At 56.5% G+C, this 26,859-nt stretch overlaps 1 long non-coding RNA gene across 1 annotated transcript; it reads right to left on the bottom strand.

Annotated features, from left to right (window-relative positions):
• Positions 1 to 3,557: 3,557 nt before the first annotated feature.
• LOC135364014 (uncharacterized) lies at positions 3,558 to 25,584 on the bottom strand. The gene is made up of 4 exons (XR_010410442.1): positions 24,019 to 25,584; positions 22,804 to 23,009; positions 4,626 to 4,747; positions 3,558 to 4,047 (listed from the first exon to the last, which is right to left on the bottom strand). It is a non-coding gene; the product is annotated as an uncharacterized LOC135364014 (long non-coding RNA).
• Between the last annotated feature and the right edge of the window lie 1,275 nt (positions 25,585 to 26,859).

Raw genomic sequence — 26,859 nt, forward strand, 5'->3', positions numbered from 1 at the left:
AGCCGGCGGCCGGGCGCACACCCCGGCGCACACGCGGGCACCCGCGCCCGCCGCCGCCGCCGCCGCCGCCGCCCCGGGCGGGGGCCGGCCCGTCACGGCGCCGAGCCAATCAGCACCGAGGCGGGGGTGGGGGTGGGAGACGCGGAGCCGCCCCGCGGACACCGGCCCCGCGGACCTCGCCGCCGCACGTGCGCACGCTCGCACTCACCCGCCCGCACCTTCGGGGGGCGGCGCGCGCCCCGCGTCCGCACGTGGAGTCGGGGCCACCGCGCGCGAGCCGCGCTCAGGACGCCCCCCGCGACACCGGGGCGCGTGGACACTCACGCACAGGCGAGGCGTCCTCCCGCACACGCACGCTTACACGCATGACCCTCGGACACACGCGCCCCAAGTGCCTCGCGCGGTGACAGCCTCGGATGCACCCTCGCTAGTTCCCGCGGCAGAGGCTCAGAGACCAATTCAGAAGCACTTTGGGGTAAAAACTCTCTCCCCCTCCCCTCCCACAGCCCAGTGAGAGGGCATGAAGAAGGCACCCCGAGTTTAGGGAGCGGTAGAGTGCAGCGGTCGGGAGCGCAGGCTCAGACACCAGACACGTGCAGGGTTTTAAATCCTGGCTGTGTGGCCTTGGGCATGTTTCTTAGCCTCTCTGAGCCTCAATTTCCGTATCTGTAAAACAGGAACAACCGTCTCTATGTCCTCGGGTTGTTATGAGAATCCTGTTCAAGGACTCAGGTAAGGGTCCAGCATACTGCCAGGCACACTGCCAGGTGCCCAGTAATGGCAGCCGTTCCAGATGATGGTGATTATCGTTCCCTGTGTTTCCCTCCCCTGACTTCCCCCACCTCCAGTTCCATTCCCAGCAGTAGGGATCCCATCCTGGGAAGGCTACAGGCTGTGTGCAGACAGCAGAGACAGGGATATGGGGGCTCCCTCCCGGGACCCTTCCTACCACCTTCAAGCTCCCTGAGCACCTGGAGGGCCAAGCTGTCCGGGAGGCAGGTAAGAGACCTGCAGCTCCTAGAGGGCTGGCCCTCAAGTTGGGACTCTGCCTCTGACTTTGCTGGCACAGACCGTTGCTCAGCTCTCTCCAACTGCACTCCCAGCCCTTGAACTCACTGGGGAGAGTTGGTTGGACCCATGGCTGGAGGTTACATAGAATGATCAAGACCATTCGGGGAGGGCGTTCCAGACCCTGCTTTAGGCGCTTTATAAACTCGCTCTACTTTGAGCCTCACGCAGTCCTGCAGCGGAGGTGCAGCTAAGGAAACCGAAGTGAAGGAAGAGCATCATTCGCCTTACATCACACAGCTGGTTAAATGCTAGAGAGGAGCTCAGATCCAGATCCACTGGACTCTAAAACCCACTTCCTTCCTGTGCATCTTTCTTAGTTACAGAAAGGGGGGAAATAGCTCAGATTAGGAGCCCTTTCCTAGCACCAACAGCTCAGAACAACTGTCTCAAAGACGAGGTAAGCCCCCTGTTCCCAGAGGCATTCAAGCAGACACTAGCTAAAGGCTGTTCAGGGATGCTGTGAAGGGGGTGGGGGTTAGAGGGAGCAGATTGGACTAGACCTGGAGAGGCAAACTCAAATGCCCACATGAGACAGGCGGGCATCCTTATGAAACCCACTGGGGGGGGGGTCTTCTGAGCTCTAGCTCACATCGCTGTAGGGATGGGGGCCCGATTTCTGTGCTTTCAAGTGAGGTTTTATAGCTGGAATCTTTATGTGCTATCTCCTAATATTTAAAGTTGGCAGCTAATGCAAACATTTTCATAACAACGCAGTTTGGGCAAGCCTGAGGTGGAGCGGCCACAGCTCCCAGGACTCTAGACCTCCCTGCAGGGCTCCTCAGGTACAAGAGTTCGTGGCTGGCAACTCGCTCCTGGGGCACTGGGGAAGTGGGCGCGGCGGGACAGAAACTGCACACAGAGTGCAGGATGCAGTCACCAGCACTCGTGGGCATCGCCTACCCCGGCCAGGGCTCCCAGAAATATTTATTGATGGGAGGAAGCTTTGCTGCGGGCTGGGGTTCTGCATTTCCAGGTCGAGGTGGAGCCAGCTGAGCCTGGGTTTTGCCCTTACTGCAGTCTTGTGGAGCTGGGGACTCCTTGAAGGACTCCGTAAGCACGAGGGGCGGTTCTCTGTCAGGGGTCTGCTCCATATTCCGAATGCTCTTTAGCGAAATTAGAACTGCATTTCACTGGAGTTCCATGGGGGTAAGAGCTGCTTGCTTTCAGGCGTCTCCTCGACCCCCAAAACTCCCAGGTGCCCCAGCCCTGGTGTGCTCTGTCCCGGGCCTCTCCCTCCCACCCTTTCCCCTCCGCCTGTCCTTGTGCCGCAAAGTAGCAACTTGCCTACCCGCCAGTGGGAAGAAAGAAGCCATTAGACCCTTCTCCTAAAGAAATGGGTGTCTCAGGAGAGCCTTTGGGAAGATGGTGCCTTCTCTCCTCTCCTGAGTGGTCGGGCAGGCAGGGCAGCTGGGGAGGACCCCCCCGGGCAGGGACAAGCCTTCCCCAGCGTCCCTGTCACCGTCAGCACATCTGCCGGGCTAGACTCTGCATCCCTTCTCTCATCCAATCCCTGCTTTTTCCCCATTTCAAAGGCAAGGAGAGTGAGATTTGTGAGGACGGAAGGAGGGAATAGGAAGCTCTGTGAGGTGCACGGGTGGGATCTGGGATGGCTGTGGTTAGCTTGTGTCTCCTCCCCGACCGGACTCTGAGCCTCTCAAGGGCAGCAGCCATGAAGGGTCCTGGCTGGGTGCTGCGGGAACGTTTGCTGAGTGAGTGAATGAATGAGCAGCCATCCAAGGGGCCCACGCCTCACTGGCCAAGTGCTTGAGGCCGCCGTTGCCGAAGGCCATTTCTGGGCTGCAGGACGGCTTGCTTTCTAGAACACTGTGCAGGTATGCTAGCCAGCCCTGCTAAGTGGGCTTGACCTCAACTCTCCGAGGGGTGAATCTGAACAGTGCTCACCTCACCTTCTCCCACCAGCACGTGGGCCCCTTGGGACTTCGCTCCAACAGAACAGGCAAGGTGCAGGGCGAGTGGGGAGAACTGGACCTGGCCAAGCAGGACAGCCTCTAACTCCTTCCCCCGCTTCATGGCTCCTCCCCCAACCCACGACTTTTTGACTTTTCCATCCAGGAGTGGGAAGGAAGGTTGAAGGGAGCATGACAAAAGCCCTGTGACATTCTCCATTTCCTGGGAGAAATACCCTCTCAGGAGTATTTATTCTCACTTTGCCTTTCGGAACCTCAGTTTCCCCGACTACATGAGGATGATGAGGATGTGCAACTCAAAGGGGTTGCTATGAGGCTCACATGAGTGAGTTGCACACATGCTTGGCAACCTGTCAAGAGATCTGGGGTGGGAAGGGGCTACTGTATTTGAGAGGATGGGGCTGGCTCTGGGCAGTCCTACACCCCAAGGGAAGAACTCCACGGGGCGCCCCTTCAGGGACAAGTAGAAGAGATGCTCTGGTGGGAGGTGGGTGGGTGTGAGTGCTCGGAGCAGGGACAGTGGGTTGTGGTTCACCCCCACTCTAAGCCCTGCCCTGGATGTCTTGTTGCCCCAGGCTGTCTCGCCCAGACTCCTGCAGAGAAGCCCACCCCACAGTCCCTTCTCACCCTCCACTGTCAGGGGACTGGAGGGGGGCACATTCCTCACCTTTGCATACAGAAACTTTGCCTTCTCCCCAGGCTGGAGGATGGAGCCCTGGGAGGTCTTAGGAAGAGCCAGATTGCTGGCATGAGGCCCATGTTGCCTCTTCACTTAGGGCCTCAGTGTTCCCATCTGTAATGTGCCCACTGCACCTGTTTTCCCGAGTTGTAACCGGCACGGAGGGAACGTGGTGCTGGCACTCCACTGGAGATCTGACCACCGCCCCCTCCCCAGGAACATGCTCGCAGGCTAGAGGGGAGGCAGCCCCCCAAACACGACGGAGGAAGTAGCTCACGTTACATAGGAAAGATTCACCCGGAACGTGGGCAATGTGTTTACACTTCATACTTTGCCTGTAGAGCTGGGGCAGGAAAGCCTAAGACAAACCTGTCAGGTAGAAACAGAGTGAGCGCCACATTTATAATTCACATTTTTTCTAGTAGCCATATTATAAAAGTAACAAGAAATAGGCTGCATCGAACATCATAATATATTTGTTGAGTGAATGTTGCCTGGTATGCAATGTTAATTTACTAATCAGTTCACTAATTCAACAACTCTGTTGTCGAGCCCAACCTGGCTCACTGTGCCAGGTGCTGGGATGAAGATGGTGGGGCCACACGGACGTGGTCCTCATTCCCCGGATCTTCAGCCTACCGGGGAAGCAGATAATTAACTAGGCAATTACAAAATCCCTTTCCACATAAGGGAATATTTCAGAAACTGTAGGAAAACTTAAAATAAAATTTACAATCTAAAATATTAAAAAAAAAAAGTCCTCTTTAAGCAAAAAATACTGAATGTAATTTAGCCCTTGCTCGGTGGCTCAGAATCATCCCTGTGAACAAAGAATCCTTGAATATTGATGTGGGAAAGGACTTGGAGATGAGTTCGTCCCAGCCACCGGTGGTGGGCCAGTGTGGGCCAGAGGCGCCTGCAGGCCAACTGATGGCGGGCTGACCCACCTTGATGTGACCCCGGGCTTCTCTGCTTCCCTGGTGTGACCGCGTCTTCCCCGGCTCCCCGCTGCTGGGCTCCTGCCTCTGCGTGTCCCGACGGCCTCCTGAGCTGCTGCTTCTAAGGTGGCCTGAAAAAACACGAATGCTATTAGAATTGTACGTGGAGTAAGACTCAGTGGGCTCTAAGCGAGGGGCTCCTCTGTTAGTGGAGACCGAGTTTAATGTCAGTGAGGTGGTGGCTCAGAGGTCTCTTCAGGTATCTCTCACTGTTCTCAGGTTGGAGGGTAAATGAGGTGTTGTTATAAATACCTAAGAGGCTTATTAATGGCCGGGCATGCACAGACTAATTGCTTCCTCCTGTTTATATATAATCAATCACTTCCACAGTTTGGAGCTGTGGGAAACAGCAGAACAGGGGGGAAGGAGGACCACACTGGGCTGGGTCTCTGAGATCTGGGCTGCTTAGTCCTCGTGCACAAGTCTTTCCTGTCCCGAGAAACCAAACCACGCCATCCCTTTGTCCCTCACTCCCCTGGCCTATGCTGTCTCCCTCTCTCCTCCCCGTTCCCAGGAAACTTCTTGAAGGAACTGTGTATTCCACAGACTCCACGGCTTTCTCTCTCAGTCCTGCCTCAACTCCCATCGCCTCCACCGCCCCTCAGACACCACCTGCCCCAGACCCACGCACCAGCTTCTCTGCCCCGTGCCCGGCCTCGGTTGGCATTACCATCTACCCAGCTGCACGAGTCAGGAAACTGAACTTTGTACCTCCTTCTCCATCAGCCAAGTATCCAGGACATCCCAAATCCTTTGATTTTACCACCAAAACATACCTTGAATCCATCTCCTCCTCACCATGGCTACCAGCCTGGTCTGAGCCGCCCTCACCTCTCACCGGGGTGACTGGCTCCGTGCACCCTCCCTGGGTACCTTCAGCCACACCCCACACTGTAGCCAGAAGGCCATTCAGTGCCAGAGATCATGATCAGCCACTGCCCCACACCTTCTCCTCCCCTGAGTAGAGCCTTTCCAGAGCCTTCTACTCTTCTCTCTGGATAAAGACCCAAATCCTTAGCACACCTGCAAGGCCCAGTGCAGGTGGCCTGGACATTCTCCAGGCACCTGCTCTTCCCCTTCTGTACTTTCTTGAATGTACTGTGCCCCCTCTTGCACACAGACTTTGTCCTCAGGTCCCTCTTCTGGAACATTCTCCTACCTCTATACCCCCTGTTCATCCTCAGGGAGCCCTGCCTGAGCCCTGGGCCAGGTCAGCACTCTCGCAGAATCTTGCCCATCTCCAGCAGCACCCTTGGCTCAGTTCGGAATCCTACCTGCACGTATCTGATTCCTTGATTCGAGACACCATCTTGTGAGAGCAGGGACTTCCTCTGCTCCTCCTGGGCACCAAACCTTCAACATTTGGCACACTCCGTAAGGGCTTTTTTGCCCCGTCCCTCGCTCCCTTTTGAGCCCTGCCCGGGCCTGGAACTAGAGCTAGATTCCCTTTGCTACTAACTGCCTATGTAACTTTAGACCACTCTCGGTACCTCTCTGGGGCGCTGCTCAGCCTGGGGGAAGGTCTCTAAGGGCTCCGAATATCTAGGATGACATGGCCCAGTATTCACTATACCTGTTAATCTTAACCACAGCCTTTTGAAGTAAGTTCTATTATTATCTATACTTTATAAATGAGAATAATCGGGGATGGGGGGAGGTGACATATTTGTCCAAGATGCCACAGCTACTAAGTGGCGGGCTTGGGATTTGAATTCACATCTGTGTTTCCAGAGCCCACGCATTTAGTCGTGAGGCATTGGAAGCGGGGAGAGTGGTGGGTGCTCAGAAGAGGGCAAAGTTCAGAACTTGGGGTTGGTCTCAGGGAGGGAGAAAGCAGATGCCATGTTGGCTACTGATTTGTGGGTTACCCGGTGCGTGTGCTGACCCTTCCCTAAGCCCCTCAGACTTCTGGGGGAAGGTAAAGGAGCTCGTGGCCCCGAGGAGAGGCTACGGCTGGCCAACCACAGGGGATGGGGCAGGGAGGTTCTGCTAAGTCTGGGGTCTGCAGGGCCCCGTACCCTTTGGGAAGGCTGGATTATGGGGCCAGGCCTGGGGCCAGGGCCAAACGGGGCCTGACCTTTCAGCTTGACCATGGGGTAGAGCAGGGACCCTCCCTATGGAGTATCAGGATGGGGCTCCTGGCAGCAGGTGGGGGAAAGTCTCTAAATGTGTTGGGAGGCAGCAAAGAGCTTGGGCTCTGGAGTCAGACCTGGTTGGGATCCCAGGCCTGACACTCGCTGTGCGCTCTGTGGTTTCGGGAAATCACTTTCCCTCTCTGAGCCTCAGCCCCCGATCTGTCAAATGGGGACACCACCACTGCCCTCATATTATGAAGATTGAAAGGGTTCCTGGTACACAGTAGGCCCTCCTGCATCTCAGCCTCGCCCCCACTCCCCCCACCCCCCCGCCCAACCCCAAGACCTCCCTCAGGGAGCAGGAGGGATCAGCCATGGCTTATGATCAGAAAGAGGAGTATTAATATCCCTGATATTAAAAAATAACCTTATCATCATTCTGCCTTGTCGGGAGGAGATGAGCCCACATCAGCATTCTGACAGATGGGAACAGCTCTCTGTGTTTGCGGGTATTTGCGGGTATTTGCGGGAGAGAGAGACAGAGAAGGAGAGAGGGAGGGAAGGAGGAAAGGAGGGAAGGAGAGAGAGGGAGGGAGAGCTCGAGCACACAGTGTGAGCGAGCACGAGTGAGCCTGGGTGACAATGCCTTGTGGGTGGGGAGGCCGGGGCTGTGTGGGTGTGAGTGTATGGGCGGGTGGGTGGCGGGGGCACCTCTCCAGAGCAGAGGAATAGTTTTAGGAGCGTGACTTGGTAATACCCATTATTGAAAGTATTGAAATGCTAACCAGCTCCAAAGATCTCTGTCTGATTTTCATTAAAGCTGCTGAGGCAGAGGGTGTGCTGGGAGGGGCGGCAGCTGCCGGGGAAGGTCTGATGACAGGAGCCAAAGCCAGGGTCATGACCACCTTCCCAGCCACCACCGCTATTATTGTCACTAGTCACCGCGGCCCAGAGGGAACCCTGGCCCTGCGTTAGGCCATCCTGGTCACTGAGCTGCCAGGTCGCTGAGCTGAACCCAGGGCTGCCACCCACTGCTCCGTGTGGGCCGATCGTCCTCCCCCCGCCTCCTGGGCCCCCATGCTCCTCTGTCGTAGGAGCAAAGAACCCCTGTCCCACCTCTGTCCCATTCCTTCCATCCATGGTTTTTTTTTTTTAAGATTTTATTTATTTATTTGAGAGAGAGACAGCGAGAGAGGGAACACAAGCAGGGGGAGTGGGAGAAGCAGGCTTCCCGTGGAGCAGGGAGCCCGATGCGGGGCTCGATCTCAGGACCTGGAATCATGACCTGAGCCGAAGGCAGACGCTTAGCGACTGAGCCACCCAGGCGCCCTTCATCCCTGGTTTCTGAGGCCGGGCGATGTCGGGGCAGGGGCCAGTGGTGCTCTCCGGGAACTGCTAGTCTGACCTGGAATAGGCCATTTCCAGAGGGTGGGTGGGAACTCCGAGAAGCTAAGGAAGGGTCAAAAGGCAGGAATGCTAAACAGCATGGTGATGGTGTACATGTGGGGAGGCGGAGGGGAGTCCTTACAGGCCCAGAGAGGGCAGCTGACTTCCCCAAGGTCACACAACCAGCAGCAAATGTGGGACCAGAACCCAATTGCCCAGCTCCTCGTCCAGTGCTTCACAGGAGACCATCTCACCGTGGAGCAGCCAGAACGTGGAGAAAGGGCAGGGCTGTAGGTTTGCTCACATGTCAGCCTTGGGGCTAGGCAGGGTGGGGGAGTCTCTGTCCTGCTCCCCAGCAGGGCAGGAGGAAATAGTCAGCTGGAAGGGGTCCTCATTTGTGGGGTACCCATGGTAGGCTGGATGCTTTGCAGTTCCCCTCTCTTCCAGTAACCTCACTCCAAGGTTTCAGGGGTATCATGCCTCTTACACTAGGCTCCCGGAAGGCTCAGAGGGGGAGAGCAAGCTTCCAAGGTCACCCAGCCAAGGAAGCAGGCAAACTGAGAAGTGAACCCAGGGCTATAGGATCCTCAGATCTGGGTTTGTCCCTCTTGGCCAGCAACCCCCTGGGGGCAGGTTTCTTGGGAAGGAGACAGAGTGTAACTTGGAAGCTGGAGACCCTCAGTGGCTTGGGGTCACCTAGAAGGAGCTCCCAAGGGTCTAGTTTGATTTGGAATTGTTCCCAAAGCAGATTTACTCCCTGGGATGCAAGTGGAAGGGGGGCTGAGAGCACGGGGCTGCTGGGGGCCCAAGCTGTTTGAATTCTAGCCAGGCTGTTCCCACTCCTGGCCCAAGGTCATTTGATCGAGGAAGAAAGCAGCTTCTCAGCCCTGCGTGCCCCGCCCTCCCTGCTCTGAGCTGGGAGCTGGGGGAGGCTGAAGGACAATGTTCCCGGTGAAAGCAGATTACCCCGCCAGTGTGAGGGGCCGGCTGGGCGGGATGGCACTGTGGTGACAGGTCCATCAGGCGCCTCTCCGAGGGGATGTTTCCTGGGGCTCCTGGTGACAGGCCCGGGCTGTGGAGGGAGTGCTGATGAGGTGGAGACAGCCTGGCCCCATGGCTTGGAGACAGCGATCCAGCTCTGGCCTCTGGGCAGGGCCTCAGACTCTCTGATGCCTCCTCCTTGAAGCCCTGGGAATCACCCAGTCACCGGCCTGGTCCCAGCTCTGGACCGTCCACTGCATCTGTCCCCTCTTCAACTCCATCGCCTCCCCCTCTCCTGGCCTCGGCCTCCCCGCCTCCAGGTGCCCCCCCTCCAACCCGGCTCCCACGCACATCCAGGGGAATCTTTCTGAACGGCCACACGCCCCTGCTTACCGTGTGCAGCGAGCCCACTGCCCCAGGAGAAGGCTCAGCTCCTCGGCCTGCAAAGCCAAGCCCTTCGTGGCATGGCTTCTGCTTCTCTCTGGGGCTACATCTCACACCCTTCTCTCTCTGCTGCAGACCCTTGCACGTGGCACCCTGCCGCGCCCTGCCACCTCCCCATGGGGCCTAACCTCTACTCCTCCCACAAGTCTCAGCTCGGACTCACCTCCTCCTTGAGGCCTTCCTTGACCAGAAGCCCTGCAGTCTGGGTTAGGGCCCCCCAGGTCCCCAGCACTTACCCCTTCGTCATCCTCCCCGTCCTGACGTGTGGCTGCGGTAGGCTCTCACGGGTGCGGGGCATGTGCTGAGCACCCACATTCTTTGTTTGTTTGTTTGTTTGTTTGTTTTATTCTTATGTTAATCCCCATACATTACAGCATTGGTTTTAGATGTAGGGTTCCAGGATTCATTGTTTGGAGTACCCACATTCTTCATTCCCTCCTGGCTCTGACCAGAGCATGGTAAATGCCCATGTGGCCATCTCACCCAGCAAACTGGGGCGCCTTAGGTTTACCCACTTTATCAAGGGGGTAGTGACTGCTCAAAGGCACCAGCAGGTAAGTGGCTGAAGTGAGCCAAGAATTCCAGGATCCCGGGGCGCCTGGGTGGCTCGGTTGGTTGGGCGACTGCCTTCGGCTCAGGTCATGATCCTGGAGTCCCAGGATCGAGTCCCGCATCGGGCTCCCTGCTCGGCGGGGAGTCTGCTTCTCCCTCTGACCCTCCTTTCTCTCATGCTCTCTGTCTCTCATTCTCTCTCTCGCAAATAAATAAAAATCTTAAAAAAAAAAAAAAAAAAAGAATTCCAGGATCCCGACTGTCCACACGTGATGCCACATCCCACCTCTGGTATTTCAGCCTCTAAGAGTTTTCCCCGGTTCTGGCTGAAGGTCAGCCCTGTTCAGCCAGACTTTGGCAGGGACCAGCACACACCCCCCCCCCACTCCCCATCCCCCGCCACCGGCAGCTCTGGGCCTCTGAGCAGCTTCCCATGGAGGGTGGGGATTGGGGGGGTGGGCAGGGGCAGGGAGGAGCCGAGGCTCCCAGGACAGCTGGGCATCCACAGCGTCTCCACTCTGGCTCTCCTGGCCCCATTTCTGCAGCCCCTCAGCAGATCCTGGAGTTCCTGACCTCGCTCAGGCGTGACCTCGGGGCTTCCATCCGGATCTTGCCTTCCAATCTTGCCTCCCGCATGCAATCCTATCCCCACATTTCAGACTAGCCTCTTAGCCCCACCTCCCTGTGCTGGCTGGAGGGGGAGGATAAGCGTTTCCGACCCGGGAGCCTGCCAGAAGCCCTGCCCCCAGGCCCTCGGTCTGGCCTTGAGCTTGTTCTATCAGCCTGTCCCCCCCACCAGAGCTTTGAACCCCAACATGGCGCTTAGTACTCTGGCCCTACCTCCTCTCCCCAGCGCTGCTGAGGGGCTGGGTGGGGGGGTTGCTGGGGATGATGGAGTCGTCTCAGAAGGAAGAAGCTAAAGATGTAAACGAGCTCGTGAAATCCCCTATGACAGCCGTGACCACTGTGGCTCCAGCCATTAAGCACGGAGCTTTAGCGGCCCCCGAAATACACCTGGGGCACTTGTCAGCAGCTCTGGCTCATCACACGTGCGGGCTGTGCACACGCGTGCACACGTGTGCGTGCACACACAGGCTCAGGGAGCACCGCAGAGGGTGGGCTAGGGGACCCTGCGGAATGGTTCCAATAGTCCCCTGGGCCTAAGGACGGGGAGATGGGGGCCAGGGTGGAGGCCCCAGCCTGAGTCCCTCATGGCCGCCTCCTCTTTCGGATGGCGCTTTGTGTTTGCACAGTGCTCGCCCATCCCCTGCATCCTGCCCGGCGGCCTTGCTGTGGGTCAGATGCTGTTTAATAGCCATGCCTCTTCCTGCCCCATGGCTTGGGCTCCGAACAAGCAGCGCGGTGCCCGGCCCGCCGCAGGCTCGGGACAGAGGCACCGAAGGGAGACAGGCAGTTGCATCAACCCTCTGCCTGCCCTTCTGACAGACACGGCCTGCTGATCGAGAGCCCATCACCATTCCCTCTGCCTGCCTGGAGTCATCGGACCTTCCAGAAGGGCCTCCCTGCTTTCCCACCTGAGAACCTGGCACTTTGAGGCCCATGCAGCTGAGTCGAAAGCCCTGCCTGGGGAGTCTGGGCCCTGAGTTCTGGCCTCACCACTCCCGCCTGTGTGACCAAGGCCTCCCCCTGTTGGACATTAGTTCCTTATGTGAAAAGTCCCTGGCCTGCCCTGGTCATCGGTCATCTGGGCCTGTGGCTCGGGCAGCCTGGCCAGCGATGGCGGCTTGGGCGCGGGGGCCACTCGGAGCCCGCTGGGCACTCGGGGCTGCGGCGGCTCCGTGAGGGGAGCTTCCTCCGTGGGCAATCATGTATCTTCACACAGCACTTAGCAAAGGCATGTGGAATATACTCAGGGAGGGTTGGTTAGGCCGAATGTAGCCACCAAATCCTGTAACAGTGAATTTTCAGGAAGCCCTGGGCAATCTCTTCTGGGTCAATTCCCCACCAAGAGTCCTGTGTCCTGGCTCTTGCTTTCCTCTCCAGGTGAGGGTCTCACCACCCCTACTTCCAGTAGAAGACTCAGACTCTGAACTTCCAGTCCCTCCGCCCCGCCATCTGCTGTGCTCCCTCGGCTGGGACGCTCCTCTTCCCTTGCCCTGTCCCTTTGCCTGGGGAACTCAGCCTCGGCCTACTCAAACTTCTGGTCTCCAGAAAGCCCCCTCTGGTTCCCCACATCTGGGTGAGGCGTGTCTTCATGCCGCTCAGCCTTCCAAACTTCTGCCATCACAGAATGTATCACAGTGACATGTCCTTGCTGGACCCCATTTCTCCTCTCCGGGCACCTGGGGGCGTGAGGGGGCCGGGGTAGTGTCTCCTCCAAGGCTGGCCCGGTGCATGTGGGCATGGACCTGGACTTGCTGAGGGAACGAATGACCCAAGAGCACATCAGGGTTGCAGACGCTGGCGTATACTCCTGTGGCTCCCACTGGTTCCCACCTCAGGGTGGTGGCCCCCACCTGCGGGCCTGCCACATGGGGCCAGTTCTGCCAAGACGCCTTCCGTGGGCTGCCTGTTCTGGAAAGCCCAGGGCTTCAGACAGGCTCAGCTGGGCCACTGTCCTTCTTAAGTGCCAGGGCAAAAAAGCAGGCTGCTCTCTCCCGGGAAACTGTTACCTTCCTGGGCGGGCCCCTCTTGCCCACCCACGAGGGCCTCAGGGCCCAATCTTCTGTCTGACTCAGTTATTTTCCATCTTTCCAGGGGTTACCTGTCATAGATACGGGAAGCAAGGTGCCAAGAAAATTTATTTGAACAGAAAACTCCCTGTCCTTGCCTGGTGGTAGCTTGTAATAAGACCAAACTGCAAGGGATTATCTGTGGTGGAAAAGGTCAGGCTGGAGGGACAGGTCATGGTGGGAAAGCAGGGAGGCCCTTCTGGAAGGTCCGATGACTCCAGGCAGGCAGAGGGAATGGTGATGGGCTCTCGATCAGCAGGCCGTGTCTGTCAGAAGGGCAGGCAGAAGGTTGCCCGGGGAAATTTAAGAGCAGGCAGGTGGCAAGGGGCAGGCTCAGGACCGAAGTCCAGACCCTGGGGTTGGGGACATTGAAGGGTGTCAGGAGGGGAGGATGCGGGTGGGGGGGCAGTCGGTAGGGAGGAGGCATGAGCAAGCTACTTAACCTCTCTGGCCCCATTTCCTCATCTGTAAAATGGGGATTCTAGTAGCTTCCCCACGGGCAGTCATGAGGATGAAATGGGCTTTCCTAGACACAGCTCAGAGCAACACCTGGTGCGTAAGCAGCTGCGGGTCCATGATGGCGGTTGCCAATCCCGCTCGGGGCTGCTGTTATGTTAGGGGAATGGCGATCACTTCCTGCGCAGCAACAGTGGGCAGGCGCCACTCATGTCATAGCTTGCTTCGCTCCCGGCACGCTCTGTGTGCAAAAACTCTCATCCCGGCTTGCAGAGGAGGCCCAGAGCCCTGGTCCCTTGCCCAGGTCACGAAGCTACTCAGCAGCAGAGAGCCAAGGACCCCAGAGCAGAGTCTGTGGAGAGTCCACACTCAGCCCTCTCCCCAGGGCCTCGGGCTCTCTGCCCAAGGCTCCTTCCTGATCCTTGGCCCCCGGTTTCCAGATTCCCACGGTTCGGTGGTGACCCGGGGAGAGCTGGGGGGCCTGGTGAGGCTGGTGGCTGACACCGTAGCATGCTCTGAGGCGGCCCCCGAGGGTGACCCCTGGAGGCTGGCCATGTGGGGAGCCCACCCCCAGTCCCTGGCATGGTGGCCCTGCCCAAACCCTCTGGCCACCCTCTCATTTCCAACAGGGACTCTTTAAAGAGCGATGACCAGCCTGCTAGGGACTTCAAAGATAGTATTTGATGAGTTTTAGCAGCTTCAGCAAAACTCTAATTTGAATTTCAGGCGCTGGTGTGTGATTTCCTCGGTGACAGCTCCGAGGGATACTCGGCTCGGCTGTCATCCAGTGGGGCCTCTGTTGGCTGCCGCTGCCGCCTGCCTTCCCGAGGAGGAGAGACGGCAGGCTGAGAGGAGCTGGGGCCCCACTGAAGCTCAGGGAGGAGAGGCACACGCCAGTGACAGGGAGAGGGCGGGCGAGGGAGGGGACCGGGGAGTAGAGACAGGAGCCGAGAGAAGCAGGAGGCTGGAGAGGAGGGAAAGGGAGTCTGGACAGGGGTGAGGTTGGGGGCTGGGAGGAGGAGAGGCACAGAGAACAACAGAGGCAGGAGGGGGGGAGATAGAACCCAGAGGGGAAAAGGCGAGAGAAGGAGGAGAGAGAGAGAGAGAGAGAGACTGACGGCCAAAATCCAGATGAAGGAGTGAGCAAGAGAGACCTGACCAATAGTGGAGCCCAAGCACAGAGGTGGAGATGGAGACCCAGGAAGACAGTAGAGGGCAGGGAAAGAGGGAGGGGAGGAGGACGAGGGGTGAATGGAGGATGGGAGAGGCGTGAGGAGACCCCGAGAAAGATGCCGTGGCCAACTCGAATTTGCTAAGCGAGCTCAGTGCCAGGCCCACGGGCAGGGTTGGGGTTCCAGGGGGAACTAGACAGACAGGGTTGGGGGCACCGGGAGGCAGAAGAGGAGAGTCCTGTCTCCCAGCCCCTCCCCTCCCGCAGCCTCTCCCCCCTCAGCTGACACTGCTGTTCCAGGGGTGAGGGGTTAAGCCCTGTGTCTCCCACAGGGGCTGCTCAGAAGCACCTTCCATCCCAGCCTGGGCCCTGCAATGGGGACCTTTGGGGCCCAACCCCAGGGCAGTGTGCAGAATGGACCTCATTTCAACGGAGCCGGCCCCACGCATGTGCACGCACACACACGGGCACATACACATGTGGGCACACACACTTGAAATCCCCCCGACACACACACACACAGAGCACTGGGAAGGAGAGAGGAAAGGGAGACACAGAAGGAAAGAGGGATCTAGGAGCGAAGGAAAGGTCACTCCGTCTCTGAGCTGCATGCAGTTTCCTCCTCTGCAGAAACTCGGGAGAGAATTGCTCACACCCCATGGAGTCTGAGGAGGGTGAGATGAGATCACTCATGCACAGGGTTCAGTCCCGCACTGGCTCAGGTGAATCTCAGCTGAAGGGACACCCAACCAAACATATGGACCTGGCTTCTGAGGTCTCTTTTCCCAACGGGGGAAGAGGAAGGCGGTGTCTATCACCCCTCCTTCTTCTCCTTCCAAGGTGAGCAGGGTGAGGAGGCGAGGAGGCAGGGAGGAGGGGAGGGCAGCCTTACGGGTAGCTCATACCTTCAAGGCCACGCAAGTCTCCAGCCTCAGAGCCCCTGTGACTGCGGTCCAGGAGGGCACTTGGCCGGGTGGGGAGGGACTAGGAGGGACAGGCAGCCCCCAGTCCCCCACAGTGCTCCTGGGTGCATGGGAGTGAAGGTGGCGGGCAGGACAAGATGTGAGTTCCCACCCAGCACTGCCCAGTCCCACTGCGCTGGCAGCCACTGGCCATCAAGCCCTTGAAATGTGGGGACCCTGAATTAAAATGACTCTGTATGAAAAAAATCTAAAATATCTCATGAGTATTTTTATATTAATTACATGTTAAAATGAAAATAATTTGGATGCATTGGTTAAATAAAATATATGACTTTAATCTCACCTGTTCCTCTTTACTCTTTTAATGTGGCTATTGGAAAATTTAAAATTCCATGTGGCTCATATTATCTGTCTGTGGGGCTGCACTGTTCTAGAACATCTAGACCTCCAAGACTCCGAGCCTCCAGGAGGAGGAGGAGACTGAGGCCCAGAAGGAAGGGGTCTTGCTCCAGGTCACACAGCTGGGAAGGGGCATCTGGAAGATGCATACTTAGCAATGGGGAGCAGAGCTGGGGAGACAAACACTGGTCTCTGGTGTTAGCGGGCTACCAGCTTGTCAGCAGGAGCGAGAAGGCATAGGTCTCGAGGGTTCCAACAGCTGCAAGGAGGGTGAGGAGCTTGGACAGGCTCCTACCTGGGGTGGCACAGGATCCCCACCGGGGCTCCTCCCCAAGGACTGAGGCCAGAGAGCCCCTGCCACCGCAGAGGAGTGTGCTCGTTTACAAAGCCGGGGCCGGGGGCAGGCGTAGCCGAACGGTGGGCAGTTATGAAGCCTTCATAAAAGGCAGAATGGGAGCCCTGAGAACATGACCTATTCCTGGACAAAGACCCTCAGGGGACCCGGCAGAGGGCTGTGTGAAGAACAAAGCCAGCGTCCTCAGCCGAAGCTGGCTGGGTGATCCCGGGCCAGGCTGTGAGCCTCTCTGGGTGTCAGCTTCCTCGTTTGTCACCTAGCGTCTGTAAGTGCAGGCTTTGGAACCCAACGAACCCTGCCACCGGCTCTGCCACTTATCAATGACCCTGAGCCGGTCACTTCAGCTCTCTGGGGCCCCCACTCTTCATCTGAAAGTGTGCCTAACTCCTAGCTCAAAGGATCGCTGGGAGGATGGGCAGATGACAGCCGGGCAGCGCTCAGCCCCGCCGGCTCACGGCAAGTACCCGTTGGCTCGGCGACCAGCAGCAGGGCACCTGCGCTGGGAATCCAGCAGTGAGCAAGGCAGGCCAGGTCCCCCCACCGGCAGCGCGTCTGCCGTAGGTGAGGAGAGAGACCAATGGGTATTATGAAAGCTTAGATCGCAATAAGCGCCATCAGAAAACCAAAGGAGGGCGGAAGGCGGACGGTGGCTCGGGACGGCTCTCGGCAGTGTGGACAGGGACCCCCACCTCCCTGTCCCCCCCACTCCAGGCGGGCTCTCCCAGCACAGCTGAGAGTCTCTGACACGGGACTTCCAGGGTTCCGTCCCAGCTCCACCGGCCAGCAGCTGTGTGACTTTGGGCAAGTTCCTTTCCTTCCCCAAGACCCCACTTCTTCACCTGTATATTGGGGATAGGAACACCGAGGCTGCACCTGCTCCTGGTGAGGGCCTCTCGGGCAGTCCACCCACTGAGGCCCCTCTGGCCAGGCCTGCGCGGGCGAGCAGGGCAGCCACGGCGACAGTCCCAGGATCGGGGAAAGGAGCAGGGGCCCCAGACACAGAGGACGACGGATGGCGGCACTCCGGCCTGGGTCCGGGGAGCAGGGAGCCGCTCCTCCTTCTCGCCCCAGAAGTGGGGCTGGGCACACGTGTGCGGCAGGGGCTTCGGGCAGTTTGAGAACCGGAGAGTGAAGTATGCGGGAGTGGGGAGCGATGAGGGGGCTGGCAGAGAGGAGAGGCCGGCCGCGGTCGGCTCTGCGAAGGCCCTGCCTGGCTGACTTCATCTTGGGTGCTGTGCCCGGTGGAGCCAGGGCGAGACCAAGTCAGATCCCTCTGACAGTTGAAAGGTCTGTGAAGACAGCTTTCGGGCCCCTCCGGCCCTCCCGTTTCCGGCTCCGGGTCTCCAGGGCCCCTGGCTGTCCCCCTCCCACCTCTTCAGCACGCCCTGTACTTGGAAATGAGAGACTGTGGCTCTCAGATGGACAGCCAGAGCCGTCCACGGGAAAGCTGAGCACAGAGCACCTGTCGGGGCCGGGCCTCTGCCTCCCTAAACCCACCCCTACCTGTGTCTTCTCACCCCACCCATGCCTGCTTTCAGCCAGTGGGTTCAAACTCCAGCTCCCCCCCTTACTCCCAGCGTGGTCTTCGGCAAATGACTTTGTGCCTCAGTCCCTCACCTATAAAATATATGCAAATTGGTGAAGTCCTGCTTGGACTAGTCTCTGGAACCTTCCTGATGCTAGGACCCCACCTCTACCCCCTGCCCCTGGCATGGCTCTTGTCGTTGGGTATAATGATTGCCTATTTTCCTGTCTGCCCTTCACTAGATTATGGCCTTGAGGGCAGTGTCCCTTACTTAGCTTGGTCCCCTCCGTCCCCAGCACCAGAACTGAGCCCTCTATTATTGTGTGGTCAAATGAGTGTGTGCTCTAAGCCCTGACCCTCCTCTCCTTCCCTTACCTAGTGCTTCTTATCCTTTTATTTCAGGATTGCTCCCCATGGAGTCTTGTAAGACATTTTCTCCCCTCATCTCCACCCCTATGAAATTCTAGTACAGATACACTGTCTATCAGTGTATGTACTATACACGTAAAGAGTATGATTTTCACCCTCCAACAGCCGATTATCATCCGCCGGAGAATGCAAACCTTAACCCAAGTCACTTGTGTGTCCTGTGGACTGCAAGCCACCTTGCTAGGTTGCCTTAATTGCTTCATCACAGTTAATCACTTCTTGATGGAACATGAAGAGAGCAACATTGATGTCAGGGCACATGTGCTGTTCAGATGGGTGTCCTGGGAGCAGGAAGCTCTGCCCAAACTGTGGGGGCCCAGCTCAGAAGAGGGCAAGGGCAAGCTGGCCTCACTGGGCTTACGGGAGGTCTCAGTTGGTGAGGCTCTTAAAGACTGTCTGGTCCAAACTAATTTTACTGATGGAGAGATTGAGGCCAAAGAATGCATGTGGAGGCATGGGGGTTAGAGAATTTGTAACCAGATTGTGAGTCTGTTGAGGGGAGGCTACATCTTACTCGTTCCTGAATCCCGCCCACCCCTCCCCCACCTGGCACCTGACATTGTGTCTGACCAGAGTTAGATATGCAGGGCGTGGTGGATAAATGGATGGATGGATGGATGGATGAACACATGGATGGTTGGATGGATGGATGGATGGATGGATGGATGGATGGATGGATGGATGGACGGACAAAGGAAGAGCATACTGATGCCCAGTCTTTTCCCCACACTAAGGAAGTGGAGTCCAACCTGCAGCTCAGGTCTCTAGAAAGCTCTGGTGATGCCAGGTGCCAGGTGAGCCTCAGAAAACAAAATAGGAACGCTGGACAGAGAGGTCTCTAATGCCCTTGACTGTAGACTCACACTTCCACTGCTTACCCTACACCTCTACTTGGGCATTTAATAGACATCTCAAACCTAGCAAGCCCCAAAGTCAACTCCTTGTCTTCCTTCTAAGACTCGCCTTCCTGTGGCTCTCCCCATCAAAGCACATAGCTAATTTCACACCAAAAATCTTGGGAATCACCCTTGGCTCCTCTGTCTTCCCCTCGGATCCCACATCCAGTCCATCAGCAGATTCTATTGGCTCTACTTTCAGCATCTGACCACTCCTCACCACCACCCCAGTACAAGCCATCATCCCTTTCCCTTGTTTGGCTAACAAATGAGCCACTCAGAAACTGACTTTGGTCACAGTCTCATTTTCATTTTAAAATTTCGAGCAATTCTGCTGTGATGAGGTATGATAATAGCCCTTAACTAATCCCCTAGGATTCACCCTTCTCCCCATATTTATTCTCTACGCATAGCTGTAGCACCACACCTAAAATCTGCCAGTGGCTGGATCCTTAATGTGACCTCAAAGGTCCTACATCCTCTGGGCCCTGATTTTTTTCCCCTAGCTTCCTCTCCCACTACTCTCTCCCTTGCCCACTCTGCTCTGGCCACATGGCCTCTTCAGTATTCCTCAAGCAGGCCATGTGTACTCCTGCCTCAGGGCCCTTGCACTGGTTGTTCTCTCTGCTGAGGGGGTGAGGGTCACTCCCCTGGACACTCACACAGTCAATCCCTTAAGCCATCAGGTCTTTGCTGAAGTCATTTGCTAAGCGAGGCCTTTCCTGGTCACCTCACCTGAAACTACATAATTACGACATTGCCAATGTTCTCCTTGACACTCCGCATTATCTAGCATCCTACATACTTTACTTATGGTCTGTCTCCCATACTAAAATATGAGAGCAGGGATCTTATTCTGTTCCATTCACTGTGGTGTCTCTAGAGCCCAGAACATGGTCTAGCCCTTAGTAAGTGCTAGATCGATACCTGTCGAGTGAATGAATGAATGAATTCTGGTCTGGGGATGTGGGAGGGGTGTGGCAGGGGCCATGCCTGACCCGGGAAGCCTTAGGCATGGCATGATCTTTGTTCTTTGGCCTTTTCATGTGCCTTTTGTACTCAGTCACTCACCAGAGACCCAGGGCTCTGTGGAGGGTTAAGACATGAACACAGACAAATACCGTATAATCCCACTTCTGTGAGGAACCCAGATGGATTCATAGAGAGGGGGAGTAGAGTGGTTTCCAGGGCCTGGGAGAAGGGGGGCAGTGGGAGTGATACTAACAGATTTGGGGCTTCTTTCAGGGGTGATGAACATGTTTAGTGGGTAGAGTTTCGATATGAAATGATGAGAAAGTTCTGGAGATGGATGGTGGTGATGGTTGGACAATAGTGTGAATGTACTCAATGCCATGGAAATTTACACTTAAAAATGGCTAAAATGGAAAATTTTTTTGTTATGTATATTTTACCACAAAAAAAGGCAAAAAAAAAAAAAAAAAAAACACAAAAAACCCCAGAGATTACCACATGCTCAGTATTGTAGGTCACACAACGTAACACAAGAGAAGTCCAGAAGACACTTTGGCTGGCGAGACTGGGGGCAACTTTCTGGAGTGGGCGATATTTGGGATGGGCCTTGAAGGACGCAGAGAAGGTAGGTGGGAAAAGTCTGGCAGAGGACGTGGCTGGGTTGGGGGAAGAGGAAGGCCAGGAGCTAAGTTTGGCCCTGTGTACACGTGCTTGGCTGGGGTACATGCGGCCCCATGCCGGGGACCCTGAAGCCCTTTCACGTCCCCCTGCCAGCCTGGGTCTGAGCCCCTAGGAAGGCTTGTGGGGAAGCTTCTGACCAGGAAATAGGGGGCAGCTCATGGTATCTGGAGGATCCTATCTCCTCAGGCCTGCCAAGTGGAGGGTGAGGGCGCCCCCACAAAGCCAGGGTTCTGGGCTTGCTCACCGGCCAGGTAGGCCTCACCTGGATGACTCGGGGCACAGAAACACCGGGCCTCAGGCCTTGACTCTCCCTGTTAGTGCTGAGGGCACAGCGTCAGCAGTCAGGGTAGAGCAAGCCCGGACTCCCTCCTCGCTGTTGCCCTGCGGCCGCCACAGTCCACACTGCAAAGCAGAGCCTCCCCCTGCAACAGCCGCCCTTTCTAGGGTCAGGCCCAGGGAAGCGAGGAATAACCACTCACTGAGTCCCCTCTGTGCCTGGCACCACGTGTTAATTTATAATCCTGAGGGAGAGGCAAGGACTGTCCCCCTCCCCATTTCACAGGGAAGGAAAAGAGGGCTCAGCGAGGCCAAGCGGCCTGCCCGAAGCCAGAACACTCAGGTTGGCATCTGACCCTCTGACTCCCGGGCTGTGGGGCTACCGTGAGCTCTAGGCTTGCTTCAGACTGGGACTCGCTGGGAGGGCAGAGCCACTGTCCCTATGTCCCCCTCTCCTCCTGGGCCAGCATTTTGGCCCAAAGAGGACGTGTTTCCGCTCCCACTTGAGGTACAGCTGGGGTGCTGCGCTGCCGAGGGCCCTCACTGCATGCCTACCGGGCGGCAGCCCCGGGCTGGGCTCAGTGCGTGCAGCTCTCTGCAGGGCCATCGCCACCGCTGACGAGGAAACCGAGGCTCAGCGACAAGTCGCACCACGTGACAGTGGCAGAGCCGGGCCCAGAACCCTGACTTCTCCACGACCAGGGCTATGTAGGGGATCCCAGACCACTGGAGAGGGGCCCTTAGAGGTTGTCCAGTCACTGGGCGGGGGCTGCTGGAGAGACTCGTCCAATGTCACGCGCGGCTCGTGGGTGACAACGCATTTAGCTTTCCCAAGGCTTCCGTTACAAACGTGCTGTTGCGTTGCCACAAATCTTGTTAGTTCCAAGATAAACAAAAGTCGCATGTAAATTTATGGTATGCTTTAAAAAAAAAAGTGCTTAATTGAGGCAAGTACCTCCTAGTACATAGTCATCAGAATGCCACAGACACAGAGGGTGAGCCTGCCCCGGGCGCACGATGGGCCCCGGCCGCTCACTCTGTGTGGACAAGATCGGCCCCCAGGGCAGCACGCTCGGTGTAATGGTGTCCTCTCAAAGATGCGGAAGGGAGAGGGTTACCTGGCTGCCCTGTGGCACCTTGTTTCAGGTGAGCTCTGGTCTGGAGCTGGTGACAAAGAGGAGCAAGAACTAGGTATTTTACCAGTGAGACCCTTCTAGCAAATGCTGGGTCATCTTGGACAAGTTCCTCAACCCTGTTGAGCTCTGATGTACTCACCCGTAAAATGGGCTAAAAGGAATGTCACTGTAGAGTCTCAGCATCCATAGTGGAGGTGGAGCCCCTGGTGTGGATGACGATGAGGATGAAGACGGAGGAGGCACAGGACGGGGCTGGTGCTCACCGCAGGGGCATCACGCAAGGGCTAGCCCTAGTGAATGAGAGCAGGCACTCTCGACCTCGCAGCCGCCGTTTACCGCTCAAGTGCCTATCGCCCCATGGCACCGGGCACCCGTGGAAACGTCACAGGCTTTGGGGACTGACAGGGTTGGGCCTGAATCTGGGTTCGGCCACTCCCCGTAGGACTCTCACCCAGCATGATAGCCATTAGCCACAGGTGACTATTTAAATTAAAATTTAAAATTCGGTTTCTCAGGCACACTAGCCACATTCCAGGTGCTCTAAGCCGTATCTGACTAGTGATTCCTACACCAGACAGTGCAGAACAGAGCATTTCCCTCACCACAGAGAATCCTACTGGGACCGGGCAGCACTCGTCTGACCACCCGGACGGAGATGTGATACCTGCATCGGGGATGATGCACCCAGCCTGGCCCGAGGCTGAGGCCAACAAACCGGAGGGCTCGGCCCACCCCTGCCACGAGGACTCTGGCTGAGCCCCGTGTCCCCTTACTCACCAGGCCTCAGTAGTGCTTTTTCTTGCAAAGTGGATATAATGCTGGGTCCAGCTGCTCTGATTGCAGTTCTGCTACCGACTTACTGGGTGACCAAGTGATGTCGCCTCCTGGAACCTCAATTTCTTCATTGGCAAAATAATAATTCATGTTCTTTTAGCCTCAGAGCACTGCTGCCAGAGTCAAGCGAGTAAATGATTCAAAATGCTCTGAAATATGAGGACCATGGTGATAAAAGGATAGCATGGTAGAATGGGAAAAGCCTACAGCTGGTGTCAGACAATTGGACTGCACTACTTCCTCTCACTACCTGAGGACCCTTATGTCCACAGGGGCGGCTGCCTCTGAATTCCTTCACTGTAAAAGGGGTAATAATGAAGGTACCTAAACTTCCATGTTGCTGTGAGGCTCAGTAATGACTTGAAAATAGCCCAAGAATAAGTAGGCATTGTGGGATTACCGTTGCTGTACTAAAAAGAGGGAGGCCAAGCTGGGCCAAGTGTTTGTGACCTTGTCTCCTCTGTGCTCCGCCTGCCTGAGAGCCCTCCTGCTCTGAGCCAGCACCCCAGGTTGGAGCAGAAATGGAGGCACCAGATGGACCAAGACAATCTGTTCTGCTGATGCCACAACAAGACGCCAACTCCACTGGGGCCACACGGCCAGGACCTCAGGGTGTGGTCGGATCCAAGAAGGCGGCCTGCATCTGTGGCACGCGCCTTGGGCTACAGGACTTTGCTCTAGGTGGTGCTGCGGTGCGGTAGGATGCAGTCTAAGGAGCCCGGCTCCTCAGCATCCTCCAACCCCAGCGCTACCCCTGGTTTTGCCAGGGAAATGGGGCACAGAGAGGCGGCTGAGGAGGTCCTGCTCTCCTAGGACTCTGTCCAGCTTGGCCTGTTTTTCATCTGCCTCCCCACCCAGAAACCTCCCTGATCTGAGCTTCAGAGGTACCCATGGGGTCTCTGCACTGGGGCAGGGACCACCCCAGAGCTCTGGGCCCCCTTTTGGCGTGAGTGGTATTTTCTATTGAGCACTTGCTACATGCCATGACCTATACCAACGTCTTATATGCATTACCTTTAATCTCCACAATTACTGTGAGAGTTTTTATAACCTCCATTTACAGACAAAAAAAGAATCAAGGTAAAGAGAAGCTTAATGCACCCAAAGTCACACATCTAACAAGGGACGAGGCAGGGATTTGAATTCGGATCTGAATACCTCGAAAGGGTGGCTCTGAACCACTGCATTTCATCTTGGCTTCTAATCGGATCCTCTCCAATGACGTGGCTGCTGTCTGGAAAACATTTTCCTTCTAGGAGGCCAGGATTGGGGGAAGGTGGGGAAGTCAGAGAGGCCAAGATGCTTTCCAGAGCTGTGTGCGTGGAGGACCCACCCTCGCACACCCGCGCCAGGCTCTGTGGGCCTCCGCTGGCCCTGCGGGGGCTTGGGCAGCTCCGGCGGCCCTCCTTCTGCTCTCCAGGGCAGAGTCTGGACTGAGGACTGGTGAACAAACCATCTGGTCCCGAAGCCAAAGCAAAAGGACGTGACTTGTTGCTCCAGGATACCACATCTCTAGCAGATAGAAGCAGAGGTTTAGGTCTGACTGGCCATCTCAGGCCAGGAGGGGAAAGGCAAGGACAGAGCAGACAGGGAGCCTTGCTAGGTCCTGTGACAACAGTCCAGGCATGACAGACCCGGCTGCTAAGGACTGGGAACCACCGTTGACTAGATCTTTTCTAGCTGACTAGGTATTAAGCAAGAACTGCTGGGATGCAGCACGGTGTTTAAGAGCAAGCTCTGGAGTCAGACTGCTCGTGTTCAAATCGCGGCTCCCTGGCTCTGTCACTCGTCACGTGACTTCCCTGCTGTGGGTCTCCTCGTCTGTAACCCAGGAGAACTGCAGCTGCATCACGGTGCCGGTGAAGGAAGAACTACACAAGGATCTCTGCCCATGTGCAACATACACTAAGCACCTAACAGACATGACTTATTATGAGACTATTTCTAAAAAATATTAACCATCCCGATGAAAAAGACACCAAAAAAAAAAAAAAAAGAAAGAAAGAGCAAGCGAGCAAGAAACACAGCATTTATAGGTACTTCAGGTCTTGGTCTGGACCTGCATGGATGTTTTTCGTTCTTATTTCTCATAAATAATCTTTGCCTGGCCAACAAGATGATCAGTCCCTGGGAGCAGGAACCACACCCATCTCAGCCCAGCACAACCCAACCTCTACAGCATCTAGCACGGGACTGGGCACACAACAGGACCTCAGAGACTCCAGAACTTCAGGGACAACAGACCTGGGCAATCAGAACCTGATGTGCCCGGCTCACTGTGTGTGTGTGTTAACAGGATGACGCACAGCACTTGCCCTTGAAGGGGTCACAGTTTAGTGAAGGAGGATCTTAAGTCACCCTGTGACAATCTAATAATCCTATGCTCCCAAACCCACACTGGCTCCTGCCTGACATCGCTCACCCCGTCATGCGTGTGTGCACGGCTACCCTGTTCCTTATTTTACCTCAGGTCCCCGGGCTCACAGGCAGGGCTAGCCATGGCCTCTGCACGTGCTGGCTTTGCTCTGGACCCTGTGTGGAGTGTAGAGGTCTCAACCTTAAAAGGAATGAAAAGCTGTTTGGTCCTGTGCCAGCCCCGTGGGCCCCCTTCCCCACCCCCTGCCCATTTTTATCAGACCGTCCTGATGGCAGGTCTATGAAATCTCCCCTGGAGGGGACTGTGGGTCCCTGGACTGACCTTGTCCTGGTGTGTTTGATCAGCTGTTTCTGGCCTACGCTGGGGGAACCCGTGCAGGAAGGGTGAGCAGGAGTGGTGTTTGATCAGCAGCTGGGGAGCTCTGGGCCTGGCTAGCTGCTCTCCACCTTCTGCTAGTCTCTCCTCGGAGGACAAAGAAAGGGGGATGTTCTGATAGAGCAGCCCACAGGTAGCCTGGGGAACAGCCTCGCTGGCAGGGGTGACATGGGGAAGTTGGTTTCTCCCTGAAGGCTGTCAGGGCAGGAGAGACGAGCAGCAACATCTACTAAGCACCTGAGCGTGCTGTCTGGTGCATCAAGTGTGCAGAGCAGACACAAGTGTCTTAGTGGGCATGGGGCCTAAGCTCTGGTAGCGCCGGGTGACAGGGCAGAAGGTGGGACAGATGCACAAGAATTAAGCCTCAAGAATGCTCACAAGGAGCAATGAACCTAGACCCTCTCTTCTAGTGAAGCCCTGAGTTCTGGGCTATTTCCCAATGAAGGGCGAGGCCCCTTAGTCTGGGACAAGTTCACATGGAGGCAGCCAGAAGCTACCTTTCTCTTTTCACCCAGACACGTCCCCAGGCACACATGGAAGGTAAGATGAACACTGAAGAGAACACTCCAGAGGCAGGGTGGGAAGGCCAGACACCATTATGTACTCCGTGTTTCCACTCCCTAGTTCTCACTGCGTGTGCTCCCAGCTGACCTTCAGAGGCTGCCCCTGTACTCAGAATAGACCCCTCAGCTGTGCCACTCCAAGCCGGGACGTCCGGTCCCCCTCTTGTCCGCCCCCCCACCCCCGCCACGTTCACTTGGGTCTGGGACAGGGGCCCTGGGACTACTGTAGTACAGCTCAGAGAGGTGAGTCTTACCTTGGTCTCGGGCACCCCGGCACTCTATTCCAGGCCCTCCAACTTAGGGATATGTTGGGCCTACTCCTTCTTGCCCTTCTCTGCCCTCTCCCCCCAGGCTCTTTACAAGTGCTGGAAACAGTAACAGACATCATTTCCAAAGCATCTATATGCCGTTAGGAGTTCAGGAAGGCCTTGGCCAAGGTCATCCATCTAGTTAGTCCATGCCCTTCCCCCTGCGCCATCTAGCCTCCTACAGCAGCCCCCCAGGCCCAGGGATAATGGGACTGCCAAGGGATCACTCGGCCCACTTCCCACCTCTTCACACTTTCACCTTCATGGCTGGAGCCCTGCGGTGTGTTACAATTATCCAAGGCTGCCTAGGACACTGTAAGGGTTATTGCTCCCAATACAATGGAGTGCTCCAGCCTGTCTCCAGACACCGCGTAGG

Source organism: Mirounga angustirostris, unplaced genomic scaffold, assembly GCF_029215605.1.
Source record: "Mirounga angustirostris isolate CCGP_5_RB_7025 unplaced genomic scaffold, mMirAng1.0.hap1 SCAF_4, whole genome shotgun sequence".
NCBI lineage: Eukaryota > Metazoa > Chordata > Mammalia > Carnivora > Phocidae > Mirounga > Mirounga angustirostris.